This window comes from Pan troglodytes, chromosome 16, assembly GCF_028858775.2.
Source record: "Pan troglodytes isolate AG18354 chromosome 16, NHGRI_mPanTro3-v2.0_pri, whole genome shotgun sequence".
Lineage (NCBI taxonomy): Eukaryota > Metazoa > Chordata > Mammalia > Primates > Hominidae > Pan > Pan troglodytes.
Window position 1 is genome coordinate 76,108,850 of NC_072414.2, and position 27,345 is coordinate 76,136,194.

At 47.8% G+C, this 27,345-nt stretch overlaps 1 pseudogene; it reads left to right on the forward strand.

The window, feature by feature from the left end:
• LOC107968410 (A disintegrin and metalloproteinase with thrombospondin motifs 7-like) overlaps nucleotides 1-27,345 on the forward strand; it is a 50,886-nt pseudogene that overhangs the window by 13,499 nt on the left and 10,042 nt on the right.

The window sequence follows — 27,345 nt, forward strand, 5'->3', positions numbered from 1 at the left end:
TGGGGCAGGAGAAAGAAGTTGTTCTCAGGCTCCTGTACTGTAAGACTCAGTTCGAATGTCCCAGCCTCTGTTATCTTCCCCGATCAATCTAGGGACTGAGTGCCCTTCTCCTTTTCACTGCAGTCGCACTGTGCTCTCTTATTTACCAGCGCAGTGTTGCTGCTCTTTGTTTAGAGTCCCATCTTCCTCAGGATCCTGGGAACTCCTTGAGGGAGAAGATTGTGCCTTTTCAGTCTTTGATCTGCTGTATTGTACACAGTGGACAGTGTCTACTTTTAAATTTTTAATTTGAAAAACATCTTTAATAATTATATATACAGTTAAAAAATTCAGGACCGGATGCAGTGGCTCACACCTGTAATCCCAGCATTTTGGGAGGCCGAGGCAGGTGGATCACTTGAGGTCAGGGGTTCAAGACCAGCCTGACCAACATGGCGAAACCCCGTCTCTACTAAAAATACAAAAAATAGCTGGGCATAGTGGCCGGTGCTTGTAATCCCAGCTACTGGGGAGGCTGAGGCAGGAGAATCACTTGAACCCAGGAGGCAGAGGTTGCAGTGAGCTGAGATTGCATCACTGCACGCCAGCCTGGGCAACAAGAGTGAAACTCTATCTCAAAAAAAAAAAAAAAAAAATTCAGGCCAGGCGCAGTGGCTCATGCCTGTAATCCCAGCACTCTGGGAGGCTGAGGAGGGAGGATCACAAGGTTAGGAGTTCAAGACCAGCTTGACCAACACGGTGAAACCCCATCTCTACTAAAAATTAAAATAAAAAAAGTAGCTGGGCATGGTGGCGTGTGCCTGTAATCCCAGCTACTCCAGAGGCTGAGGCAGGAGAATCACTTAAACCCAGGAGGTGGATGTTGCAATGAGCCAAGATCGCGCCACTGCACACTCCAGCCTGGGTGACAGAGCAGGACTTCGTCTCAAAAAAAAAAAAATAAAAAATTCAAAGAACAAATAAAAGGTTGGTAAATGTTAACTTCCCCCTCCCTATCTTTGTGCTACACTTCAGAAAGAAACATGTCTGTTTCAATTTTCAGTCCTCTGAGTGGTAATCAGCTTCTCTAAGTAGTAAACTTGAACCACTATGCCACCAACCCTGTAGGAGACAATCTATTGGCTTCTGCTTTGGTTGATGAGAATTTAGTTCACCTGTACCAGCAGCCACCTTTCCTGCCCCCATTGATTTCAAGCCTTCACCCCGTCCACGCCCATCTCTAGGCCCATTTCCTTGTGGCTTTGCAGTTCGGCCCACTTACATATCCTGTTTTTTACTTTGGGCTCAGCCATATCATGTGCTTTGGATAATGGGATGTTTGCAGGCATGATGTAAGTAGGGGTTAGAACAATGCTTGTGGTTCTGGGCACAGTGGCTCACGCCTGTAATCCCAGCACTTTGGGAGGCCGAGGTGGGCAGATCACTTGAGGCCAGGAGCTCGAGACCAGCCTGGCCAACATGATGAGACCCCGTGTCTACTAAAAATACAAAAAATTAGCAGGGTGTGGTAGTGTACACCTGTAATCCCAGCTACTCAGGAGGCTGAGTGGGGAGAATTGCTTGAACCTGGGAGGCAGAAGTTGCAGTGAGCCGAGATAGTGCCACTGCACTCCAGCCTGGGTGACAGAGCAAGACTCCATCAAAAAAGAGAGAAAGAGAGAGAGAGAGAGAGGAAGGAAGGAAGGAAGAGAGAAAGATGCTTGTGCAGTAGGCTGTGTTCTGTTGTACCTCTGTCATCATCTGGCTAGCCTGCTGGTCTTGGGAGAAGGATAGAAGATGTAGGGCAACACCATCCCAGTGAATTGTAGACTTGCAGACAAGGAGCAAAGCAATCTGGCCAGCCCAGCTAGATCAACTGAATTCTAGCACATCTGTAGATGGGTGAACAATCATAAATGATTATTGTATAAAGCCACTGAGTTTTGGGGTAGTTTGTTATGCAGCAGAAGCTAACTAATACATACCTTGATCTACCTTCCCAGTCCCCCTCGTCCTTCTCCAGTTATATCACCATTTTTGTTCCTCAATTGTTATCAGTTTAACCTTTCTCATTTCATTAATTATTAATGGTATCACTTCTCTCCCCATTTTTTTTTTTTTTTGAGATGGAGTCTCACTCTTGTTGCCTAGGCTGGAGTGCAATGGTGTGGTCTCGGCTCACTGCAACCTCTGCCTTCTGGGTTCAAGCGATTCTCCTGCCTCAACCTCCTGAGTGGCTGGGATTACAGGTGCCCGCCACCACACCCAGCTAATTTTTGTGTTTTTAGTAGAGACGGGGTTTCACCATGTTGGCCAGGCTAGTCTTGAACTCCTGACCTTAAGTGATCTGCCCACCTTGGCCTCCCAAAGTGCTGGGATGACAGGTGTGAGCCACTGTACCCGGCCCCCATTTGGTATCATAAGTTTATTTTCACTCTTCCTTCCACTCCACTCACCACTGTCCAACAACTGCTTTCCATCAGCTACAGCTTAGCTTTTACACAGAGATGTTTGATTTCACTAACATTTTGTTTGTAATAGAACTTTCAAACACTTGGGGCTTTCTAAGTCCATCAGGTTTCTATGGAGGAAAACTGACAAGATACTCTTTTACAGCAAACCTACAATTTCCCATGAGCTAGTTTAATGTGTTTCTCTTTCTTGCAATCAAATGATCCCAGATTAATACACCCTCAGTCCCATCAAATCTCCTGGGACCGAAATGTAAGCAGCAGGAAGACTGAATCGCAGGATGAGACTTCTTTGCATTGAAGTCTCATCAATTGAGTTTTAGCAGTGGTAATATAACCCTGGGATGTTTCCTCTCTGACAACTCTTTCTACTGTCACAAACATTTGTGCTAGTAGCAGATAGCACACATCAATTAAATGTAACAACTGTCCTTTACAAAGCTCTGTCTTCATTAGTAAAGATCAATTAAACTAAGTTGGGCATTGTGCCCAGGAAGTCAGTGTGGCATTTAACAAGAAGGATATTCTCGGTTGATACACTTTGCCATAAATTTTTTACCAGATAAAATTAAAAAATTTGGAGATGAAAATGAGTAGATATTTTGTAAGGTTTAGGCTGGAGATGGTGATGTTGGAACTGGAATTCTCAATTGGTAGGAATGCTATCCTTGGGTTTGAGGAAGCTCAGATCTTTCCTGACCCATCCACACCTCCATGGTTCAGAGAGTGTAATGAGGGACTTTTCCCTTCTGCGGACATTGGTTCCTTTATTTCTCCCATATTCGCTGGAATCATGAAAAGAACCTGGATTTGGGAGTAGACAGTTTTACATTTGAGCAGCCGCTTTACCGTGGCTTGGCAAGTGGAACTTGGGCAAGTTTCTTAATGTTTCTGATCTTCAGTTTCCTCAAATAAGGAAAATAAATAAATGCTGAATAGGTTCTGCTGTGAAGAGTGAATGAGCCAAGGATATCATGTGCTTGAGTCACAGAACATCACAAAAGGTAGCTGCTTTTATTCTTACTATTATTATTCATCACCTTGAGACACATATTTATCTTCATATTTAACTTAGCTCACTTTATTATCCCATACAATTTACAGTGATAATGTATTTTCCCCCCTGATATCCTTTCTTCTGTGATAACTCCAAGATCTCTCCTCCCTCCGGGATATTCCTTGATTCTTGGATGCTGTCTCTTCCAGCAGAGAAAACCGGAAAACAAGGGTGTCTAGGATTTTTGGCTGTTTTTGCTTATCCTAACACACAGTGGCGCTGTTGAAACAAACAATCTTGCCACTGGGTGCCAACCTCCTGGTCCGATGCCCAGAGATCTTAGAGAACCAGATAGGCACCTCCGTGGAATATAGAGATCTGGCAGCAGCTGCTATAGCCCATCTCAGCCTCGTGGAGAGATCACTTTTATTTAAGTACGGCTTGTGATGACTATCATGTGTGCAGGAGGGATCCTCACCCTGGTGTGCCCTGCCTGTGTCTGAGGCTCAGTCCTGCTCCCCTGTTTAATTACTATGAACTTTGAGTTGACACATCCAGAACCTCCATGACAAGTGATTTCTCTCCATGCAGCTACCACCAGACTCAAGTAATGAGCATTCTTCTCCCTGGCAGTATTCACTTGCAGGTTCCTGCCACAAAGACGCCCTTGTAGGGAACCAGCTCTGAATAAAGCTTGGAAAGCTCACACCTCTCTGGGCACTTCTCTGCCCAGATGAGTTCCTTGGACCTGGATGTTTCTGCCCACACTCATGAGACCTGGGCTGGAATTAGAAAGCTGTCAGTGCTGAGGGAATGTTGAAATTAACATCACTTGTTCACTTTCGCCTTTTAAGCCAAATCTCAGGACTTTAAATGTATTGAGGGCGTTTGCCATGAGAAGGAGGGGCATGAAGAGATATCCAAGATAAATGGTTTAATCGGGAAAACAAATTGGCAAACTAGGTGTATAACATGATCCTATTTCCCTGTTTTTTCTTTTGGACTTCTCTATTGTCTGAATTTAATGTACAGTTATAAAGAGTGTGAATTTGTTTTACACATAGTAAAAAATGATAAAGATTTTAAAAACCACCCTATTCTGCCAGCAAGTTGGTTGGAAATAGAGGCTTCAACTGAAAGAAAAAAGTAGGGGGATAATGTGGTGCTTTTATCACGATTGCTTTTGGAAAAACTGAAAAATCAAAATTATTTGCTTCTAGCATTATATAATCCAGAATAAAAATTATTTTAATATTTTTAAATTTATTTTTGAGACTGAGTTTCACTCCGTCACCCAGGCTGGAGTGCAGTGGTGCAATCTCAGCTCACTGTAACCTCCACCTCCCGAGTTCAAGCAATTCTCCTGCCCCAGCCTCCTGAATAGCTGGGACAAAATTATTTTTTAAATGAGCACAAAATAAAATTCATAAGGTAATATAAAACTATATTGTGGGCTGGCCTTTGCTTCCTTAAAATGATTTCTAAAGAGATCAAAACAATTTCAAGGGCCAGGTGCAGTGGCTCATGCCTGTAATCTCAGCACTTTGGGAGGCCCAGGAGTTTGAGACCAGCCTGGGCAACATAGTAGGACCCCATCTCTACAAAAATTTTAAGAATCAGCTGGGCATGGTAGTGCATGCCTGTAATCCCAGCTACTTGGGAGGCTGAGGCAGGAGGATCACTTGAAGCCTGGGAGGTCCAAGCTGCAGTGAGCCAAGATTGTGCCAGTGCACTCCAGTCTGAGTGACAAAGCGAGACCCTATCTCAAACAAAACAAAACATCCCTATCAAAGTCTAACAGTAACCACACACTAAGGACAACAGCAGAATCAGGCAAGAGCAGATGGTGTTTCTGTCTCCTTGTGGCCAAGAAAGATTTCTATGCCTTCCTTTCATGTAGGCTTCTTTCTTCTGTTTTTACTTTTGATCGAGCGGTTAGTGGCTATATTCTTTATGTTTGATTATGCCTCCACAACATAGAGTGTCTGAGCAGCATCCCTCTATTCAGTTAGAGAGACTAAAAACCGAGGAGATGAGGGAAATTGACATTTAATGGATACCAACTAGTACTGAGCACTGGGCGAGTGACTTTACTGCCTTCATGGCTAAGAAGCCTATGTCCAAGAGGGTTTAAGAGCAAATTCAAAGGTGCTGGCTTTTCTTTTTTATTTTTTTATTAATTTTTTATTTCTATTTTTTATTTTTGAGACAGAGTCTTTTTTGCTACCCAGGCTGGAGCGCAGTGGTGCGATCTCGGCTCACTGCAAGCTCTGCCTCCCGGGTTCACACCATTCTCCTGCCTCAGCCTCCCATGTAGCTGGGACTACAGGCGCCCGCCACATGCCCAGCTAATTTTTTGTATTAGTAGAGACGGGGTTTCACCATAGCCAGGACGGTCTTGATCTCCTGACCTCATGATCTGCCCGCCTCGGCCTCCCAAAGTGCTGGGATTATAAGCATGAGCTACTGTGCCCGGCCAAGCTGCTGGCTTTTCAAGACACTTGGTCCTTGGATCCTGCATCTATGAATGTGGGAATTGCAAATATGTATACTCCTTTATGGAAGGGAAGAATTCAAATTTTTCCAAATATATATTCAAGTCTATTTTAGCTGCATATGTTTTCTGTATTAATTGGGTGATGTTAGCTGCTGTAGGAGATTAACACCACTTCTCAGTGGATTAACACCAACAAACATATTTCTCTGTTAGTTTCCTGGTCCATACTGCTTGGGAAGTGTTCAGTATGGCTACTCAGAGCCCAGGAGCCTTCTATCCTGTGGCTCTGCCCTCTGCTTGGTCCCCAGAGTTCTTTTCATTCAGTGGATGGGTCAGGGAGAGTGATTGTGTGGAAGACACACATGTTTCTTAGTCATTTTGACCTAGAGGAGACAACAGCACAGCATCATTTCCTTGGTGAGAACTAGTCCTGCCTAGAACTGGTGCTGGGCAGCCCCTTCGCACAACGACTGTGCACGGTGGAAAGGATCACTTATCTTTGATGGTCAGCCGATCCTTTCTACTACGGGTATATGCAGGACTCCAATCAATGATTCTGGAAAAATGTAATATTTAATGTCCTCAAAGTCACTTTCCAACTTCAGCAGTGAAAATGGCAAGAAAGAGAGGTCATTTGGAGTCCACTTAGAGAGAAGGTTGAGATTCAGATCAGGCATCCTGGAGCTTCCTGTTTGTATTTGCACAAGCAGTCTATCTCCAGACCTGGTATCTCCTCAGCAAGTTGGTCAGAGGGCAGGCAGAAGCATATCTATCTGTCAACAATTTTTTTTTCTTTAGATGGAGTCTTGTTCTGTTGCCCAGGCAGGAGTGCAGTGGCGCAATCTCGGCTCACTGCAACCTCCGCCTCCTGGGTTCAAGCGATTCTTCTGCCTCAGCCTCCCAAGTAGCTGGGACTACAGGCATGTGCCACCACACCCGGCTAATTTTTGTGTATTTTGTAGAGACGGGGTTTCACCATGTTGGCCAGGATGGTCTCAATCTCCTGACTTCATGATCCACTCGCCTCGGCCTCCCAAAGTGCTGGGATTACAGGTGTGAGCCACTGTGCCCAGCCCCATCTGTATCACTGATGAGGATTTATTTCCCAATCAGCAACCCTGGACAACCAAATAGTGCAAACACCTACATGTATGAATGACTCCCAGGGGTTTCTTTTTTTTTTTTTTTTTTGGCAAGATGGTATCTTAAGAGCAGGAAAAAAACTGACCAAGTTCTTATGAGGCAGAAATAAATTCTTCCAGCATGCCGCTGACAATAACCATAAATAAGTCGCCATAAATAAGATCTAGGTCTTACAAATGTGTCTGCTACCTAGGACAAGCCCAGAGCCAAATCATATCTCACTATCCAGAATGTGGGTGACAAATGTGCCAGTTTCCCTTAGACACACAGCATATTCCTTGCTGCAGTATAATTGGAGTTTTTAAAAAAACTTTTTAACAGAAGATTCCATAGAAGAGGAACAGAAGAGTGAGCGGTTGGGATCAGTGTTGAGCCTCATAACTATCTCTTTAGTGTCTGACTTGCATCTGTTCAAGTAGGTCTGTTTTATTAATGCTTACTGGCCTACAGCTATAGCCATAATATTAAAGATGCAATGTTAGCACAGCACTGACATATAGATTGTTTTCCATAAGAAAGAAATTAATGCTCGTGTAGGATATTGAAGCCCTGGCTTTCCTCCAACTTTCTGGCCTCCATGTTCAAAGGCTGCATTAAAGATAAAGATTACAAAGGGGCCCCTAAGGGGGTTACCATTAAGAATGGGGTAGAGATCAATGAAAGCTAGACTAGGGGACTAAGGCTGAGATATCACCTCACCTCAGTGTGAGACCCGACTTCCTCCCCATTGCTGAATCCTCAAGCATCAGGTAATCCATATGGACTAGCAGGTACTTGGTAAAGAAGGAAACAAAGTGATCCCTTGACTCATAAACATCCAAACAGCTTTGTCAGGCAAGTAGCAGAATTTCATTTATCATAAATGCTGGGGTCCTTTTGTCACTAAGAATAAGACAGTGTAGCCACCTCCAGTTTGATCCAGGCCAATATTCATGCTCAAAATATTGAAGGGTGGAGCATATAAATTCAGTTTCTAGGCAGCTGCCATCTTGGATACCAGGGACTCTGAGGCCCTAGCCCAGGAGGCCCCTCCAAGCAGAAGAGAACAACGAGAGTCCCCACCACAAGAGAAGGTGGGGGTTGAGTGGGAAGATCACAACCCAGTAACTTGGTCCGTGCTTCAGGGCAGGACTCCAGACCCATGAATAGAGAGGGCCTTAGAAACCAGAGGCTGGGTGGAGGGAAAGACGCACCAATGGAGTGCACTCAGAATTGGGAGCCAGGGGACTGGAGGTGATGCTGCTGCAGACTCCTCAAGATGTTCAGACCAGATGCGTCTGATAAAAGAAAACTGGCTCCTCAGGAACTCCCTCTCCTGTGGGAACAAGTTCCTCTTGGGAATGGTTGCTTCCATGGGTTCCGGGTCAGAGGGAGATTAGACTGTGGCTGACCAGCCTGATTAGGGCTATGTTCCTGAGCTGGGCTTGGCAAAGTTCTTCTGCAAAGAGTAGTAAATATTTTTATTTTTATTTATATATATTTATATATTTAGAGAGAGTCTTGCTCTGTTGCCCAGGCTGGAGTGCAGTGGTGTGATCTTAGCTCACTGCAGCCTTTGCCTCCCAGGTTCAAATGATTCTCCTGCCTCAGCCTCCCTAGTAGCTGGGATGACAGGCGCGCAACACCACGCTCTACTAATTTTTTGTATTTTTAGTACATGGTTTCACCATGTTGGCCAGGCTGGTCTCTAATTCCTGGCCTCAAGTAATCTGCCTCCCTCAGCCTTCCAAAGTGCTGAGATTACAGGCGTGAGCCACCATGCCTGGCCAAGAGTAGTAAATATTTTTAGCTTTGCAGGCCATAGGCTCTGTCTTGCTGTCACTCAGTTCTGCCCTTGTAGCACAGAAGCAGCCACAGACAATATGCAAAAAATGGGCATGGCTGCATTTCCCACCCCCCCAAAACAAAACCTTTATTTACAAAAACAGGCAGTGGGCCAGATTTGTGTTGCAGAATGTAGTTGGCTGACACCTGTTCTGGAGAAAAATACTCTTTTCTCCACAAGGCCATCCCTCCTATCCATCAGGCTTCTTGTTTACGGCCCAATGCAGGTGCTCCTCGGTACTTCTATTTTCCTCCTTTCTCCTTCGCTTTTCTTTCTCTGCTCCTTTTTTGTTTCTCTCTTCTATATCTTCAATCCCTTACCGTTTTTCTCGTAAAGCACTTGCCCACCACATTGTAATGTAATCATCTACACCCAGATCTGTCCTCTACTGGACTTCCTTAAGGCTCTGTTTCTGAGAGTTTGTAGTTTTCTGCAATGCTTTATAGCCAGTAGGTGCTCGTTCAATGTTAGCTAATCAGCCTGCTCAACTGGGACATTTTACTCCTTTTCCTGAATGCCTGGTCTTCCTCCCATAACCTCCACAGCAGCTGTGTTTCAGGAGCAGCTCCTCCTCTCTGTTTGGAGCTCTCAGTGTTGGAGGAACAGCCACTGGGATGGGATTCTCTGAGTCCAAGAACCTTCAGCAGCTGGTCCCCGCCTGAAGAGAGAGCTGCTGTTCCAGTTCACAGCACACCTGGTTGTGACAGGAGAACAAAGGAGCCCTGGCAGGAGCATGAGTCAGACCGAGAGGGGGCGAAAGCCTTTTGGTGAAGGTCCCAGAAGGCAGAAGTCTTTTCATAGGGCTCGGGTCAGAGGTGTTCCACCCAAGAGGATGTCTGGCAGGTGGCAGCTTCCTTTCTACACTCTTGCCCCATTCATCCTCTCTTTGGCCCTCATCTCTTCCAAGAGAAGGATTCCTTCCTCCTGTTTTGCAAAGTGACTGATTTTCATTTATGCCAATCTAGTTGACAGACCCGGGTCAACGCAGGGCTAAGGTAAGTGTCTGACTTCACAAGCCCCTGTGGCAGCAGCTCTTCTGATGGTTATAAAGAGCCGCTCAGGAGATGTTGGGCCTCCCCACATGGTCTTTTTTGGGAAAGAACTTATCTGCTGGGTGTGCATCTTAGAGGCCTGCTGTAATTTTGGCTTCAGAAAGGGTGTCATCTGGGGCTTGGCCTGAGTCCATGTTGCTCTTGGTCTCCTTCGGTGAGACATCTCCCCCTCCCACTCCTCCTTACCCTCTTGCTAGTTTCACAGATGTACCAACACATCCATTTTTAATCTGACCAAATCAATTACAAATGTTACAGATTGTAATTACCGAAGGAACTCCCGAAAACTAATTATGTAATACGCAATCCCCACAATAAATTACACCTTTCCTTTGGCTTGATGTTCCAGCAAACTGTTTTCTGCTCATGCCTGTAATCCCAGCACTTTGGGAGGCAGAGGTGGGCGGATCACCTGAGGTCGGGAGTTCGAGACCAGCCTGACCAAAATAGAGAAACCCTGTCTCTACTAAAAATACAAATTAGCTGGGCATGGTGGCACATGCCTGTAATCCCAGCTACTCAAGAGGCTGAGGCAGGAGAATCGCTTGAACCCAGGAGGTAGAGGTTGCGGTGAGCTGAGATCACACCATTGCACTCCAACCTGGGCAACAAGACCGAAACTCCGTCTAAAATCAAAACACAAAACAAAAAAAAAATTATTTTCTGAGGAGGCAGAGAAAGAGTATTGCTCATCCCTGCCAGGGACGCTCATGAAGCAGCTATTTAGCTCTGCTGCGTGTTTGTGGGTGTTTGTCAGAGGTGGCCACAGGCTCCGTGCCAGGGCTCTGGGCAGCAGCCACATCATCTTTTGCCACTATAGGGGATGTTGCCAGAATACCCATGGGCCCGTGTCTTGTCGTTCCACCACCAAGAGAAACTTCGGTGTCCTTGGGCAAAACCTGGGAGGCCAGGTAATGGAAAGCAAATAGCAGATGCAGGAGATGCTTGAAAAGGGAAGAGAAGCAACGTGTTAACCTTGGCCTGAGACTAGTGGAGTCCTGTTAAGTGATGGATCACTAGAGTGTTCCTCAGCCACAGTGCCTGTCAGAGAAGAAACCCAGAGCAGACATTTACATTCTTCTTTTCTTGTTTTTTGTTCACTATCAACAGACAATGGAATATCAGAGTTTGCTGAATCTCAGCTTTAGGTACCAATAAAAGCTTTCCTTGACCTAAATGCATTTGAAAAGCACACTATACAATTATATCAGTGATAAAGTAAGAAATTCACTCATTTACAGGACTCATAGCGTCAGAGTTGCAGACCCTTCACCGGGAGCTGCCATTCATGTGAAATGCTATTCATAACTGTTAATAAAATCATCAGGATAAAAGAGGAAACAGGGAGCAAAGTTGTAAACATCCCAGGCATGCAGCAAGGATGGAGAAGTTTAGCAACAATTGTTTATGTCAGGGGGGCCAAGGAAGGCTGACAGAAAAAAAACATTCTTTGAGTTTGTATTAGGGTTCTCTAGAGGGACAGAATTAATGGAATATATATACACACACATATATACATACGTATATATACACACATATATATATAGGGGAGTTTATTAAGTATTAACTCACATGATCACAAGGTCGCGGAATAGGCTGTCTAGGCTGAGGAGCAAGGGCAGCCAGTCCGAGTTCCAAAACTGAAAAACTTGGAGTCCGATGTTTGAGGGCAGGAGGCATCCAGCATGGGAGAAAGATGTAGGCTGGGAGGCTAGGCCCATCTGACCTTTTCATGTTTTTCTGCCTGCTTTATATTCACTGGCAGCTGATTAGATTGTGGCCGTCCAGATTAAGGGTGGATCTGCCTTCCCAGCCCACTGACTCAAATGTTAATCTCCTTTGGCAACACCCTCACAAACACACCCACGATCCACGATCAGTACTTTCCATCCTTCAATCCAATCAAGTTGACACTCAGTATTAACTCTCAGAGTCTCAATAGTAGTAAGAAGGTTCCCAGTGAGAAGGAGTGAGCTTGGGGTTGGTCTCGTGTGCCTAGGTATGCACAGGGTTGGTACGTGTATGTGGCAGTGATTGTGTGTGCATACACACATGCACATGCATTTGTGTGTGTGCAGATATGAATTGTGTGCATGTGTGTGTGCATGTGTGGATGTGAGTGGGTGTGGATGTGAGTGTGTACATGTGTGCATATCTGCATTTGCATATGTGTTGCTGGGTATGGGTGTGTGTGCATATGTATGTGGGTGTACATGTGTGTATGTGCCTCTGTGTGCACGTGTGTGTGTGTGTGTTTATAGGGACATCAAAACACACTAGATAAGATAAGAGCCCTTTACTCTTCTCCTGCAGCCTTGGCCTTTACTTCCCTGTTACAACCTCCGTGGTTCTTACTGTAGATTCCCATTGAACTGACCGCCTCCTCTCCTAGGAGGGCCGGGGGAGGGGGCGGCAGTGTGTTCTTCAGCTGCACACCCAGCCCTGAGCCTGCCTCCTGGTAAGTGCTAGCTCAGTGTCTGCAGAGCAGTGGAACTGCACCCCACACTGATGGGATGGGGGACAGTTAGTGTGCATGGCGGGCAGTTCTCATCTCACCTCCTTCCTCACCAGACGTGCTAAGTTCCATTTTTGCAACATGGGCAGTCTAGGTTTTGTCACTTGTTTTTTGAGCATTGGTTTTCTTTTTTCGTTTTTTTGAGATGGAGTCTCTCTCTGTCGCCAAGCTGGAGTGCAGTGGTGCAATCTCGGCTCACTGCAACCTCTGACTCCCTGGTTCAAGCGATTCTCCTGCCTCAGCCTCCTGAGTAGCTGGGATTACAGGCACGGGCCACCACACCCAGCTAATTTTTATATTTTTAGTAGAGATGGGGTTTCACCATGTTGGCCAGGATGGTCTCCATCTCCTAACCTCATAATCCGCCCGCCTCGGCCCCCCAAAGTGCTAGGATTACAGGCGTGAGCCACTGCACCCGGCCGAGCATTTGTTTTTAAAACAGAAATGCATTTTTTTGAATTAGCGTGGACCCAATTCTGGCATATAGAATAAAGTCTATAGAAATGTAAAGAAACCCTTCTTTTTTCAAAATTCTTGACATTGGAAGAAGTCAAACCTCATGGAATGCTCTCAGTGTCTTTTATTGCAAACCCCAGCTTCTTCCTGGTGATTCTCACGTTCTCGCCTCTCATGTCCACTTGGTAATCTGACGTTTTAGTTTGGAAATGATTCAGGAACCTACTCAACCACTACTTGTAAATGCTGCTTTTATGAAAACAGTCATTCTTCCTTGCCTGTGTCACCACAAAAGTTCTAGCTTGGTTTCTTTTTCCATTTCCGCTTCATTCTGCACACTTTGCTGAGGCTGCTGTATTAGTCTGTCTTGCACTGCTATAAAGAAATACCTTTACATGGCCAGAGCCAGAGGAAGGTGGGGGGCATGCTACACACTTTTAAATAAACAGATCTCGTGAGAACTCACTCACTATGCGGTACCAAAGGGGGATGGTGGTAAACCATGAGAAACTGCCCCCATGATCCAATTAGCTCCTGCCAGCCCCCACCTCCAACATTGGGGATTATAACTGAACATGAGATTTGATGGGGACACAGATCCAAACCATATCAGTTACCTTTCAATAAGAAGATCTAGTTGTATTAAGTGGGAAACTATGAAATTGCCAATATCCAACCTCTCTTGACCTACAAAAATTTGCGGTCTAACAGAAGTCACCATGACACTGCTACCTAGCTCTTGAGTCTGTGTTGGCCTCTCATGACAATGGGTTTTTGAGAAGAAATTGCTGTATTTTGTTTCCTATTCGCTTCCTTAGGATTAAATAAGTGGGGTGGTATCCAGAATCTCATGTCCCATCGATGTCATTTGCTGGGTAACCAACAGCAAAGATCAGATATTTACCTCTGACATGCAATGTTCAAATGAAATAGTAAAACGTCTCTATGTACATGTTTTATGCCTCTTTATAATATCAATTGAATTCTATCCTTTCTGAAGTCACTACACCATTTCTCCCAGTATAAAATTGTCTACGAAATCTCAGAGTTGGTTCTGACACTACTAATTTTGAGTTGAGTGACCTTAGACAAATCACCTACTTTTTAAGCTTCACTTTTCTCATATAAAAGTTAGGCATGTTAATAATAGTTAACTCATCAAGCTTTTCTGAAAATTAAAATAAAAGTGCATATAATGTGGTAAATAGGGTGACTCACACCTACTGAGTGCTCCATGGAGTACATTGTACATTTTAAAATAACTCAAAGAGTGAGATTGGGTTGTTTGTAACTCAAAGGATAAATGCCTAAGGGGATGGATACCCCATCTGCGCCCAGTCTATTTTTATAGAGACAGGAGTCTTGCCACGTTGCCCAGGCTGGTCTTGAACTCCTGGCTTCAAGCAATCTTCCTGCTTTGGCCTCCCAAAGTGCTGGGATTACAGGCATGAGCTACTGTGTCTGGTCTAAAGTCTTTATTGATAACATTTTGAGTGATACTGATTAAAAAATAAAAAAGTTTTACCATAGATATTTGCATTAGCTTTTTTATTGTTGTATAACAAAATACCACAGCATAAAGGCTGAAAAATAACACATATCTCACAGCTGCACACATTTTAGCTGGGTCCTCTCCTTAGGGTTTCACATTGCTATAATCCAGGTGTCAGCTGGGGCTGCAGTGTGTCTCATCAAAGGGCCAACTGGGGAAAAAGACTGACTTCCAAGCTCCCTCAGCGTGGCTGGCAGAATTCATCTTTAACTGTAGGACTGAGGTCTATTTCCTTGATGACCTTTGGTTCTGAATTGGGAGCTGCTCTCACCTAGGGACTGCCTGAAGCTCCTTGTTGCCTGGCTTATCTGTAGACTGTCTTACAACATGGCAGCTTGCTTCTTTAAAGCCAGCAAGGGCTTCTCCAGTCTGCTAAGATAGTATCTTATATAGAACATAACACAGGAGTGACATCCCATCACTTGTGCTATATTCTTTTGGTTAGAAACAAGTCAGGTCTCCCATCCCAGCACTTTGGCATGCCGAGGTGGGCGGATCACTTGAGGTCAGGAGTTCGAGACTAGCCCGGCCAACATGGTGAGCCCCCATCTCTACTAAAAATACAAAAAAATTAGCCAGGCGTGGTGGCTAATCCCACCACCTGTAATCCCAGCTACTAGGAAGGCTGAGGCAAGAGAATCACTTGAACCTAGGAGGTGGAGGCTACAGCAAGCTAAGATCGTGCCACTGCACTCCAGCCTGTGTGACAAAGTGACACTTCATCTCAACAACAACAACAACAACAACAGCAACAACAAAAAGAAGTCAGGTCTTGCCTACTCTCAAGGTGAGGGGATTGTATAGGGTATAACGGGTGATGCATGAAGATCACGGGGCCCATCTTAGAATTCTGCATACTATAGTATTCTAATAATCTCTAATAGATGTCCAATAATCTCTAACAGATGTCTAATAATCAGCAGAGAATATTTTCAGTTCTATCTTCATTGAGTACCATTTTTTTAGATTTATAACTAATAAAACATTATTTTTATATTAATTACATTTCCTTCGCTTTCTTGTGAGGGTTTAGAAATTAGTCTATACATTTATCCTGGGCTGTATTTTTCTGTGGGCTTTCTAGGGTGTGATGTGAGTACACAGAGTTTACACGCACCTCAATGAAACCGTTTTTTTTCCTTGCAGCACTGTAAGGGCTGTGGTAACATAGGCTGGACACGGTGACTCACACCTGTAATCCCAGCACTCTGGGAGGCTGAAGCAGGCAGATCACTTGAGGCGAAGAGTTTGAGACCAGCCTGGGCAACATTGTGAAACCCCGTCTCTACTATAAAAGTACAAAAATTAGCTGGGCGTGGTGGTGTATGCCTATAGTCCCAGCTACTCAGAGGTTGAGGCAGGAGAATTGCTCGAACCCAGGAGGTAGAGGTTGCGGTGAGCTGAGATTGTGCCACTGAACTCCTGGGTGACACAGCGAGACTTGGTCTAAAATAAATAATAATAATAATAATAATAATAAAGAAACAACGTAAAGGGACTTAAATTCTTAACTCTTGGTTTAATGTTACTTGACTTCCAAAGACTAACAGATTAGTCATATATAGTGCCGGTGCAGGTATGGGGAAACTGGCACTCAAGTTGTTAAGTTTAACTGGTACTTTCAGTTCTGATGTGTAGTTTGGCAGCATATCAAAATTAAGAATTTGCATTTGCTTTGATCTAGCAATTCCATTTATAAGGATTTATCCTACAGAAATATGTGGTTAAGAATATTCAAAGCAGAATTGTTTAATGTCAAGTAAGTAGAAGAAACCTAAATTTTCATCAGTGCTATCGATTAGATATCAAGTCACTGATGCAACAGAATTTTACATAGTTGATTAAAAGAATGAGGCATGGCTGGGTGCAGTGGCTCACACCTGTAATCCTAACACTTTGGGAGGCCGAGGTAGGAGGATCACCTGAGGTCGGGAGTTCGAGACCAGCCTGACCAACATGGAGACACCCTGTCTCTACCGAAAATACAAAATTAGCCGGGCATGGTGGCCTATGCCTGTAACCCCAGCTACTCAGGAGGCTGAGGCAGGAGAATCACTTTAACCCAGGATGGGGAGGATGTGGAGAGCCAAGATTGCACCATTGTACTCCAGCCTGGGCAACAAGAGAGCAAAATTCCATCTAAAAAAAAAAAAAGAATGAAGCACATGTATTATGGCCATGAAAAGTTTTCTGTAAGTTTGAAAACTTCAATTTTTTCAAGAGCATTAAAAGAAAAATTTCCTTGTAAATAAAGTAACAGCTTTTTCCTGGTCCATAAAGAAAATACGACCTGGAAAGAATAGATCTTATATTTAAACAAAACAAGGCTTTGATTGTGTTAATACAAAATAAAATATGACAAGGAAAAAATTAATTTTTTGTTAAATTCATTGTACTCAAGTTGGAAATCCTGGCTCCTTTCTTAGATACATACTATCTAATTTTAAGTTGTTGTTGTTGAGACAGGATCTCACTCTGTTGCTCAGGCTGGAGTGCAGTGGTGCAATCATGCTCACTGCAGCCTTGACCTCCTGAATTCGGCGGATCCTCCCACCTCAGCCTCCTCAGTAGCTGGGACTATAGGCATGTGCCACCTAATATTTTGTATTCTTTGTAGAGATGGTGTTTCGCTATGTTGCCCAGGCTGGCCTCCAATTCCTGGACTCAAGTGATCTGCCCACCTTGGCCTCCCAAAGTGCTGTGATTATAGGTTTGAGCCACCATACCCAGCCTCCAAGTTTTAATATAAACATATTTCTTAATTTCACTGTGGAAGGGGTCACATGACAGTAAAAGAATGCTTTAGAAATTGTCATATCTACAATGCATGGATCATTGGGACATCACAAGAAACTTTTCCTGTATTCTATATAGAAGACAGGAAAATCCTTATAAAGTTATCTTGAAGTACAGGAGCAATTTCTAACATTTTGGGTTTTTTGGCAAAGCACAATGTAGCTTTAATAAGACTAATGAGGACCAGGTTGTCATCTACAGGGACTAGACATCTTAATATCTGTTTTCTGTTGGAGGGCTGGAGGGGCAGGGTACATCCAAGTACTGTGGAATCTGTTTTCCATGTGTGTTGTACAGGTTGAAAAGCAGTCTTCCATTTGCACAAACGGAAAGTAACAAAATTGTTTAAATTAACCAGAAGTCTGTAACGAGGTTAAGTAAAGGCTAAATGTTGTCGTTTCTTGTTTATCATTAGGAACACGTGATGATGGTAGTGCTGGTGATGAGGGTGACTGGGCTCAGAAATGATCATAGGTACACCTAGGTTTTGAGGCCTAATTTTCTTGTTTCTGGAAATGAGGTTAGAAACAAGAGTACTGATCAAAATCTCCCTTGGCTATTACTGTTAATATGGTTTGCATCTAGAATGACACAGAAAGCTCATTACCCATATCTTTTCTATGGCAGTGAGGAAAACAGAGTAAGTTCATGAACACAGGGATTTAGCCTTGGGTAACGAGGAAGGGTATGAAGCAAGGTTACTGACATTTCTAAATGTCTGGAATCCGATTTGAGGCTGGGCACGGTGGCTCATACCTGTAATTCCAGCACTTTGGGAGGCCCAGGTGGGAGGATTGCTCGAGCCCAGCAGTTTGAAACCAGCCCGGGCAACATGGCAAGACCCCGTCTCTGTAAAAAATACAAAACATTAGCCAGGCATGGTGGTGCGCACCTATGATCCCAGCTGCTGAAGAGGCTGAGGTGGGAGGATCGCATGAACCCAGGAAGTTGAAGCTGCAGTGAGTCATGTTCACACCACTGCAGTCCAGCCTGGGTCACAGAGCGAGACGCTGTCTCAAAAAATCAATCGATCGATCAACCCGACTGTGGCAGATGAAAAACTTGGCAGTTTGATTTGGAGCTCATGGAAACTTTCAGTTAATCTTTTCCCATATTTTGAATTTCTAGAGCAAGGAGACTGGCTTTCACAGAGGTTTGGGTTGAATTCAGTTTTCTTCAGAAGAACTTCAGAATGCACTACAACAGGAAAATCGTATTCTAGATGGAGTCAAGTCAATCTGTTTATATATCAGATATATCTATGATATACATGTAGCTACTATCTGATTATGTATCAATTAAATAGATCATAAATGTGGAATGATGGGGACTTTGAGAGATTTGTAACTGAAGCTGCCTTCATGCTCGTTAGAATGGTGGGGTGGAAGAGTTCCCAGTTTTAAAGGAGAAGTACAAGAAGACCCGTAATGGTTAGCAAGATATACAGAACACAGTGGACATAGCAGCACACTTCTCAAGTCAGGTAAGCTGGGGCTGAAATCTTGCCTTTCCCGCTTATTATGTGATCTTGGGCCAGATTGATTTACTATTTTATTTTTTATTTGTTTTCATTGAGCCTGGGCCTTTCTATGCTGCAGGTTAGTTTTGAACTCCTAGCCTCAAGCTGTCCTCTTGCCTCAGCCTCCCACAGTGCTGGGGTTATAGGACTGAGCCACTGTGACTTGCCCAATTTACAATTTTTAATGGAGGGTGAGGGAGTCAAAAGAACAAAAAAGATGGTAAAGGGAATTTGAGGAGAAAACAAATAAAACAACAAGGTACAAATAAAAACTGCCTGAGTTCTTTCTACTGACTCCCTCATAAAAAGGAGATTTTCAGATCGAATGTTTTTGCAGACATTGCCTTTCCTTCCCTACAGTGCTTATTTTTTTCAGCTCCAGGTTCAAGCTCAAAGGCCTAAAGTTTTCCAAACATCTGAAGAAGAAGAAGATTTTTGAGACTGTCCTAGCCTATTACATAAAGGAAACATAACCGAGAATTTTGTCTAAAGGTTTTTATTTGAAACAAATATTTGCACCAAGCAAGAGCTTCTTTTCCCCACTCCAAATTAAAACACAGAGCAACAGGGGCCACATTTATTTGGCAGGACAGTTCCAATATGTGAACATCCTCCTCCTCACTGCCGTTGGGGTGACTTGACTCATAAGCAGGTGTTCTTACACAAAATGTTAACCCGAACTGCTAGTGTCACACAAAAAGAAGTGCTCTTGACTGTGTATGTGGGCCAGCATGTTCTACACATGCTGAAAGGTGGGAGAAGCACAAATACAACCCACTCTTTAAAAAAACTAAACAATTCAAAGTAAAACGTTCTATCCCTGCCCCCTCCCCACCCCCGCCTTCTCCAATAATAAAATGTAGCATCGAGATTTGGTTTGGATCCTGACCATTCACAAAGTGTTGCCCCGTGGGACTTGCATCATTAGGGTTATGGATGATCACAGTTCATTTGCTTTGAAGAGACGCGTGTCTACTCCTTCCTCCTCTTCTTGCCTTCATGCTTATGTTCTTTGGGGCGGCTGCTGAGGGTCTTTGAGAGCCACCATGCTGTGTGGCTTCTTCCAAAAAGTTGTCCAAATCAAAAGAATCTTCTTCAAACTGAATGGTCCTTCTCAGCCTCTTGGCCTCTCTGCCTATGGTCTGGACCAGAAAACTCCTTGTCAGGAACAAATCTAGGAAACAAGAGAAAAGACTATGAACTATTTTGTTTTCACTGGTGTAAACACTGAAAAGGAGTTGTACAGCTTGATACCTGTTGGTCTTTATTCTGGTTTCTAGGTCATCACCATACATGTCCTTGTCCAGATTTTTACTGGACCTATAAAAACTCTGGACCATATCTTTACCACCCCTCTAGGCTTGATCATAAACATTATAAATTTCATCTTCTACACCTGCAAATCCACTGTCCATACCCTGTAGAAAAGTGGATGACATTAAATGAAAATATAAACATCAATTATTAAAAGATGAATCTGACAACATTCATGTGAAGAGTAAACTCTTGCTAATTCATTGCTCAAATTTTCCACAATCTGAACTGCGAATTTTAAAAAGGTCTTCATTGGACTACACGTGGTGGCTCACACCTGTAATCCCAGCACTTTGGGAGACCGAAGAGGGCAGATCACTTGAGGTCAGGAGTTCAAGACCAGCTGTGGCGTGGCATACAGAGAGCCAAGCAGCAGTGCATGCAGCCTATGTGAGTGTGGGGCCCAGGGTGCCCTGGGCAATGGGACAGAGGGACCCAGGCAGTCAGCCGATTGCAGGAGCTTGGCTCTGTCCCAGCCCCTGGCTCTTAGAAGTGTCCTCATAATGGTCAGTCTGAGTGTCCAGGCCACCTTGAGTCACTTTCAAGGAGTGTTCTGAGGGCTGACAGGGTCCCCACTGCCGACCCCTTTGCAGAGAGGGGGACACTGAGGCCCAGAGACTGGAGAGACTCAGCAGAGGCCACGTGGCAAAGCAGCTGCTGGCTGGAAGGAGGCAGGAGAGGGCAGTGGGGAAGAGCATGGGCCCTGGACCTTAGATGGCTCAGGGTTCGAATCCCCTCTTCACCCCTTCTCTGGGCCTCCATTTCCCCACCTGTATAATAGCAGTGCCCATCCAGTAAAGTTGTAGTCAGGGGCAAATGCAGTTTATGCAGGCCATCCCCTCAGCCCTGCAGCTCATCTGTAGTGGGCACTCAGCAGGAGGGGCTTGGTGGCCTCAGAGGCACAACAAGGGTCTGAGATGAGATGGAGCAGCTGGGAGGATGGGACAGCACTGAAGGGGTGGCCTGAGGTGAGTGACTTCACCTCTCTGGATCTCTGTTTCCCCATCTAAATGGGAGGGCGCAGGGGGTGTGAAGATCTGGTGAGAAGCAGAGGCCAGTGGTACTGTAGACCGAGGCACTGCCCGGCTGATCTTCACTTCAGGAGGCCACCCGGGGCAGGCATGGGGTTCACAGCCAGCCCCACCCAGGGCCCTGCGCTTACCCAAGACTGGCCTGTGCCCCTCCCTGCCTCCTGGCCTCCAGGTCTGAGCTGGGTGGGGGCCAGCGACCCTGGCCTAAATGTGGAGGATTTCAGGAGCTGTGCTCCGTCAGACCTTTCAGCTGGCTGGGGCTCTGGGCGCTTCCTTTAGACCCAGGCTGGGGGTACTGCCACCAGGAGGAAGGCTGAGGACTCAAGGGCTCGTTAGGATGCTGGTGTCATGGGCTGGAGACTCGGAGTAGTCCCTCCAGCCAGTGCCAGTGATGCCTGCAGCTTGTCCCAGCTTCTCAACAGCCCTCTGCAGGGGCAGCCCCAACCCCACTTTATACATGAGGAAACTGAGGCCCAGAGGGTGGCCGAAGACTTGTCCACGATCACACAGCAGGTTGGGGGCAGAGCTCAGGCTTCCTGCTGCCACCTCCCCACAGGTCCTTACAGACAGGGAGGGTGTGTCTGGGCCACAGGGTGGGCAACCCAAGGGAGGGGAGCAGCGTGCACAAAGCTGGGCAGCAGGGATCTTGGGGTGTGGGTGCAGGAGGAAGCTGCTTGCTCTGGGCTGTGGCCATGCAGTAGCACTCACTGGGCCCTCACTGGGGTCCACCCCGGTTCTCCCCACAGGCCCAAATACAAAGGCAGATACTGTGTGGGTAAGCGGAAGCGCTTCCGCCTCTGCAACCTGCAGGCCTGCCCCGCTGGCCACCCCTCCTTCCGCCACGTCCAGTGCAGCCACTTTGACGCTATGCTCTACAAGGGCCAGCTGCACACATGGGTGCCCATGGTCAATGACGGTGAGTGCTGCCTCCCATGGAAACATTGAGACTCAGAGGGCGGCGAGCGGGGTGTGGGTCCAAGGTTACCCTGTGATGCAAGCAGGAGACCCAGTCTCCACCCCAAGCCTGGGCCACTCCCACTGTCCCCTGGGGCTGCTGCTCGCCCCTAGCTCCCCAGTCTGCAGCCTTGCAGATAGCTACCAGCCCAGCCGGAGCCTCCAGCATGTTTGTGCTGCTTGGGAGCCTCCAGCCTGCCATGGATGTGTGTCACGGAGGGGTCTTCCTGGTGGCCTCCATACTCCTGCTCCAGCTGTTGCTGTGACTCTTCTACTTGGGCCCCCAGTGAACCCCTGTGAGCTGCACTGCCGGCCCGCGAATGAGTACTTTGCCGAGAAGCTGCGGGACGCCGTGGTTGATGGCACCCCCTGCTACCAGGTCCGAGCCAGCCGGGACCTCTGCATCAACGGCATCTGTAAGGTGTGCCTGGTTAGGAAGAGGCTCTCCCAGCACTGCCTGCCCCCAGCCCCACTGGCGGGCCCCAGGTTCTCTCCTGGTCCTCCTCGGGCCACCCTCCCCATGCTCTACCATCGGGCTTCCCAGCCCCTGCCCTCTATGACCTCTAAGGCAAAGCCCCTACCACGCCTCCTGGCACTGGGGACCCCCCCCAGTCAGGCCTCGCCCCACTGCGTCTCCTTGGATGCCTGCACCAGCACCGCCCCAGCCAGGAAACCGGAGCCCAGGCAGTGGCTTGACCTCTTGCTGGCTGGCTGACCCCAGGCAGTGGTTTGCTCCCTGATAGAGGGGTTAAATGAGGTGGCACAGGTGACATGAAGGGCTCTGAGCCCCGAAGAGTAGCCCTCAGTGTTTGGTAACAATTTATATTCTTATTTTTAATAACAACGATGGCCTCTCCTCTTTGCCCATGTCTCCAGCCACCTACTTGTCCTTGCTTCTTGCCCTCTAAACCACTGGGGTATCAAGGCCTGGGCTCCGAGGAGGACCAGGAGGGAGGTGCCAACCCCCAGTGCCTTTGACGTTGAAATTCCCTGCACGCGCTGCTCAGGAGCCCGTGGCGTGTCAGATCCCCTGCCTGCCCGCAGGCTTTGCAGAACTCTTCCCTTCTCTTGTCTCTTGTGATGCTCATGACATGCCTTTAAGGGAGGGGTGGGTCTCCCTGTCTCACATCTGAGGAAACTGAGGCTCAGGGAGGTAGAGAAGTTCACCTGGGTCAGAGGCACAGCTGGGGTGGGGCAGGGCCAGAGAGAGGCCTCCCAACCCCCACTCCCAGCTTTCTTCTCCTGACCCTGCCTGGCTCCCGGTGCTGGGGCCACAGAGGGCTGGCCGCCAGCACCAGGGGCCTCCCCTCCTCGTGTGTTGCAGAACGTGGGGCTGTGACTTTGAGATTGACTCTGGCGCTATGGAGGACCATTGTGGCGTGTGCCACGGCAACGGCTCCACCTGCCACACCGTGAGTAGGACCTTCGAGGAGGCCGAGGGCCTGGGTATGCGGTGGGACCACTGTGGGGAGGGGTGTGCTCTTCACCTGGTGGCCCCTTCCCCATCTCCCCCGGGCCCCTGTCCTTGGCCTCGTGGCCCCCACCCAGCCTAGAAATGGCTAAGCAGGGAGGGCTTGCTGGGGTGGATTCTTGCAGGAGTCAGGGGACCCCTGGCCCACATGCAGAGACCTGTCCCCATGGGGAGTCTTCCTGTCCCAGAGACCCCAGGCAGGGCCACCCCAACTTGTGTGTGGCCCCTGGGCCTTTCAAAGAATGGTCGTCTCCTCCTGAATCTTCTGAGACCCCAGCTCCATGCCCTCACCTCTGGTCTGTTTTGCACATGTTGCTGAAGTACTGACTGTGTGCTAGGTGATGAGGACATGCAGGTGAAGCGCTCAGTCCTGAAGGGGAACAGAACCTTCTGGTGTGATCAGTGCAGTGGAGGGAGGCCCAGAGGGCTGTGGGAGCACTGAGGAAGAAGGTCCTGGCCTGGGGAAGTCAGGGAAGGTTTCCTGTAGGAGGCGGAAGTTGAGCTGAATCATAAAACTCAGAAGAGATGGAATGGGCATTCCAAATGGAGGAAAGAGCTTGCGCCAGAGCCCTGGAGGCAAGAAGGGAAGGCAGGGCCAGCTATGGGGCCTTGAGTGCCAGGCTGAGAAGCTTAGATTTCATCCCAGAGATGCAGTGCAGTGTGGTGGATAAAGCACTGGCCCTGGAGGCTGCTTATATTGCAGCAGGATGCTCATGCACGTTACTCTTCCTGTCTGCCTCACTTTGCTCATCTGTAAAATGGGGATAACAATAGTACCATGCTATAGGGCCGTTACCCATGAGCTTACACATGTGAAGTGCTGAGAGTAGTGCCCGGCACGTGATGGGTGTGATGGAAGTGAATGAATAAAAGCAGGCCGTGTGGGGATGAGGAGGGTGTCCCAGGAGAAAGGCCTGGGCACTTTGGTTTTTTTTAGAAAGAGAATGCCAGCCGGCCCTTAGAGTAGGGGATGGATCCAGCCTTATGATGAGACCAGTTTAGGTCCCCAAGAGAGGAGTGACGGGGCATGGCCACGGGGTCAGGATTTATGGCACCTCCGCAAGGTTTTGGTGACCCATGACCGATCCGAGCAATTTGGGGAGCTCAGACTTTAAAGCTAATGGCGAAATCTTTGGCATCAGCAGGCAGAGGCAAGTGGGGAGAGATGTGAGGGGAGCAGGTGGGGATAAGCAAGCTTCTCACCCTGGGCACAACCCTTGCCTGACAGGGTATGTGGACGTGGGGCTGATCCCAGCCAGCACACGTGAGGTCCGCATCCAGGAGCTGGCTGAGGCTGCCAACTTCCTGGCACTGCAGAGCGAGGACCCGGAGAAGTACTTCCTCAATGGTGGCTGGACCATCCAGTAGAACGGGGACTACCAGGTGGCAGGGACCACCGTCACATACGCACGCAGGGGCATCTGGGAGAACCTCACGTCCCCGGGTCCCACCAAGGAGCCTGTCTGGATCCAGGTGCCTGCCTCCCGAGGCCCAGGCGGGGGGAGCAGAGGCGGAGTCCCCAGGCCCAGCACCTCCCATGGTAGGTCTCGTCCTGGAGGAGTGAGCCCTGGGTTAGTCACAGAGCCTGGCTCTGAGCCAGACCCTCCTGCTGAGGCCTCTACCTCGGTTTCCCCATCTTTAAAATGGCCCAACTGTGTAACTGCAGTTCACAGAGGTGGCTGGGGTCAGCTCCTTTAAGACTGGGTGGATGGAGAAGACACCTCGTGCTGACGGGCCCCCGCCTGCCCACCCAGCTGCTGTTCCAGGAGAGCAACCCTGGGGTGCACTATGAGTACACCATCCACGGGGAGGCAGGTGGCCACGGCAAGGTCCCGCCGCCCGAGTTCTCCTGGCACTATGGGCCCTGGACCAAGTGTACAGTCACCTGCGGCAGAGGTGAGAAGTGGGGCAGGCACAGCCCCGCCAGCAGGGGCTTCATCTCTGGACAGGGACACTGGCTTCAGCTCCCAGCTCACTGCTGGGCCACCATGGGTTTAGAAGTTTGCTTCTCTGAGCCTCAGTTCCCCATCTGTGAGATGAGGCTAGCAACCGCCCCATGCCCCAGGCCCACTGGGAGGGTAAATGGATGAGGCAGGTGGGTGCTGGCTCGCGGCGTGTGCTCAGTGTGCTGCAGCTCTTGGCGTTCTCCCTCCAGTGGACACAGCTCCCCCTTGATTTTGTCCTTGCTCAGCTCCGGCAGGTTTTGTGCCTGCATTTCTGCTGCGTCCCGGAGACCAGTCCAGTGGCCCCTCACTACACTGACTTATTTCCCTGAACTGTTTATGAAAAGTAGGGCAATTTCATTAACTCCGACTCTTCCTCCCCATATTTCCCTCAGTCTCCCCCCATGCTCCTCAGTCTCCCCTCTCTGTCTCTTTGTCTCCTCCCCACTGCTCCTCAGTCTCCCCTCTGCCCCTCCGTCTCCTCCCATACTCCTCAGTCTCCCCCCATGCCTCTCAGTCTCCCCCCATACCCCTCGGTCTCCCCCCACTATCCCTCAGTTTCCCTCCGGCCCTCCAGTACCCCCGCCACGCCCCTCAGTCTTCCTCCCCCGGCTCGGTCTCCCCCGCCATTCCTTGGTCTCCCCCCAGCCCCCCAGTCCCCACCCGACGCCCCTTGGTCTTCCTCCCCCTGCTCGGTCTGCCCTGCTGTTCCTCGATCTCCCCACACCTCAGTCTCCCGCTTTGTCTCTTAGTCCTCCCCTTTTCCCCTCAGTCTTCCCATCGTTGACACTCAGTATCCTCAGGGTCTCAGAATCGGGAATCTGAGATACAGACATTTGAGCATTCCTTCAAATGCTATTATGATGACAAAGTGAAAATGGAGAACTGGGCAGATACCTTCCAAAGCTAGGAAACCCATTTTATCTAATACAGCTGTCTTTATTTTATTTTGTTTTATTTTGTTTTATTTGAGATGGAGTCTCACTCTGTCGCCCAGGCTGGAGTGCAGTGGCGCGATCTCGGCTCACTGCAGACTCCGCCTCCCAGGTTCCAGCAATTCTCCTTCCTCAGCCTCCCGAGTAGCTGGGATTTACAGGCACGCACCACCATGCCTGGCTAATTTTTTATTAGTGGTAGAGATGGGGTTTCACCATGTTGGCCAGGCTGGTCTTGAACTGCTGACCTCAGGTGATTCGCCCGCCTTGGCCTCCCATAGTGCTGGGATTACAGGCGTGAGCCACTGTGCCTGGCCTAATACAGGTGTCTTTAATTGGACAAATGTGAAAACCAACAAATACATTTGCAGCACTAGACATTTGGGGAATTGTCTTTCAGCAAATTGGCTGCTTTGCAGGTGGACCACTTAGGAGCGTCTGCAGAGGCAAGTGCCCTGTGGTGGCTGGAACAGACAGGGGTTCTTTGTCTCAGGCAGGAAGTCCCAGGTGCACAATCCAAGCTGGCGGGACCTGGAGCTGACTGGCCCTCAGCCACACCATCCTTGCCATAGCAGCCTCCCCTCCACTCCTGCTTGCCACAGATGGTGTCCTCCCTTCCAGGGCTCTTGCAGTGTTCTAGGCAAGAAGTAGGAGAGAGGAAAGGGCTGACTCCCAGCGAGGGACTTGGGCCTTTTTCTCCTGAGCCAGGACTGTGTCCCAGACCCCCCTAGTTGCAAGGGAGCGGCAGTGGGGTGTGTTTTCAGCAGGTCCCACTGCTGCCTTGAATAAAATCAGACTCTGTTGGTGAGGAAAGAGGGGGATGGATGTGGGACTGGCAGCTCAGGGGAGGGACAACTTACTCTCGGGACCACGGGGCAGGGGGTGGAGCAGAGAA